General features: G+C 30.6%; 1 non-coding gene across 1 annotated transcript; it reads left to right on the top strand.

Annotated features, from left to right (window-relative positions):
* Nucleotides 1-256: 256 nt before the first annotated feature.
* On the top strand, nt 257-363 carry LOC121218902 (small nucleolar RNA R71). Its single transcript, XR_005915385.1, has one exon. It is a non-coding gene; the product is annotated as a small nucleolar RNA R71 (small nucleolar RNA).
* The last annotated feature ends 2,076 nt before the right edge of the window (nt 364-2,439 follow it).

Here is a 2,439-nt window from a genome sequence, read left to right on the forward strand (position 1 = left end):
ATTCATTTGACGAGCCAAAGCATTTAAGTCAGAAATTTAATTTTCGAAAGTATTAAAACTTACCTCATTAACTCGCGTAATGGCTCCATCTGCTCTTGTTCCCAATTGTTGGGAATTTTCAAGCGTGTTTGAAATTAATTGCTTGGCTGCTTCAAGCGTCTTATTCACTAAAGCTCCTTCACTTGCTGCATTTATCATACTTCTATCCATTAGTAACAATCCTTCATAGAAGTATCGGATTAGGAGCTGGTCTAAAATCTGATGATGGGGAAAACTGGCACACAATCGTTTGAACCTCTCCCAATACTCATACAAAGTCTCTCCAGTAAGCTGCGTTATGCTATAAATTTCCTTCCTAATGTTGGCTACTTTAGACGCAATGAAGAATTTCTCTAAGATTAATCTTTTCATCTCATTCGATGTTTTTATTGATCTGGAGGGAAGATAATATAGTTAATCTTTTGCTTGATCCTTTAAAGAAAAAGGAAAAGCTCTAAAATTGATTTACTCATTGGTCACACCATGTGGTTTCATTCTGGAGCATAGAATATGGAATTCTTTCAATTTCTTATGAGGGTCTTGACCTGCACATCCACGAAAAGAGGGAAGTAAGTGAATTAAACCAGACTTTAATTCAAAATCACCTTCTGTATTAGGAAACGTAGTGCATAAATGTTGTTGATTCAAATTTGGTTCGACTAACTCCTTGAGAATTTTATCTGCCATGCTTTTTTCAAATTCTTCAACGATAAATATGCCAAAATAGTCAAATTTGTCTCAGCTTCTTCTTTAAGATGTCTTTTTCTCTCTTTAGTTTCTTTTCTCAATCTACGTATTGTCTTCTCTATTTCAAGATTATACTACAAACCATTAGTCTGAGAAGAACGAGTCATAAATAAAATAAACAGATAAATTAAACAATGAGAAACTAAAATAGCTCTTCAAAAATGGCACCAAAATTGATTGGGTTGTCGAAGCCCTTCAAAATAAACATTGATTCTCCTAAACTAACTTGTAGAAATAGTTTAATTAGATCGAATCCCAATAGAGCTAAATTTATTAGAGTCTCAAAGTTTAAAAAAATAAAAAGGGGGAATTTTGAGTTACTGAACTAATAATTAAAGATAAACAAGAAATTAATGAAAACTTGAATATTAAAATTAATGAAAATCAATTCTTAATAAACTTCCAATCCAAATGTGTAAGTTCCATCCAACTGTAATTCTAATCATAGGCTTAAAAATCAATTTTTCATACTCAAATACTTAGTCTACTAATTCAAAAAAGCTTCAAAAAGAATAATTCTCATGATATAATTTATACAAATCAAGCATTCAAATCAGACTTTACCATTGAACAACTAGCCATGGTAGCGTTCCATATTAAATCCAATAAGAGCATTAAGAATCGTGAGAAGGACTAAACCAAAATCAATTAATTGAGATAGCTACAATTAAATTAATCTTATACCTTTATTTCCCTAACTTTTATCATGCAAGCTATGAAATTGAGGAAGCCACAACAACACACACATAAGCCAACTCATTTCTACTTATATCAACCATTTATGACAATTAAGGATCACAAACTCGTGGATAGAAATAGAAAATTTAATATAGAATTAAGGCGTCAATTTAATCAATATAAAAAAATTATACTAATAAAAATAAGAAATAAAGATTACTTGGGTTTAAGAAGAAATTTTGGTTTAGCACAAGCCTTACAAGATCACAGTTGAATTAATTCACCCTTTTGAATAATAATAATAATAATAATAATAATAAGCTTAGCCACACATGGTGAAATAAAAATTCAAAAGTAATTGCTAATCATAGTAAAGAAATCCTAGCAAAACAAAACAAGTTAATGTTTGAGTGAAATTCAAATTCAAATTGGCATAATTGTCATCTTAGTCCTTTATAAATTCAGGCATCCTTAATTTAGTCTTTAAAGTTGATAGCTCCCAAATCGGCCCATGTCACAAGTCCACTATTTTATCAAAATTCCTTCGATGCACTGATTTAACCAAAATTTAGCAATTTGGCAATTAAGTTCAATATCTGCGGCTCCTACATCAAAATCAACACAATTTCCACAGTTAAGCACTCAATATAACTAGAATATGAGCGAATTAAACACAACAAAGTATATATAATTATAATCTATCATTGTCATTGAAGTAATTTATGTCTTTTTCGTACTATATACATAGATGTTAGAATGGTGTGTGAGGAAGGAAACTTCCTAATTCTGGATTAAGTGTTGTTGATTCTTGCATGCATGCTCAGATTTGATAGATTGATGATCTGAGATGTATAAATATCTTTATTTTAGATCTAAAAGCTAATAAGGGTCCAAGTGATAAAGGCAAGGGATCTGCTTTGTAGATTATGCTAAAATTTCTAGTGAGTTCCTTCTTACTTCCATGTGTTGAAATTT

The sequence above is a fragment of the Gossypium hirsutum genome, chromosome D06 (assembly GCF_007990345.1).
Source record: "Gossypium hirsutum isolate 1008001.06 chromosome D06, Gossypium_hirsutum_v2.1, whole genome shotgun sequence".
Lineage (NCBI taxonomy): Eukaryota > Viridiplantae > Streptophyta > Magnoliopsida > Malvales > Malvaceae > Gossypium > Gossypium hirsutum.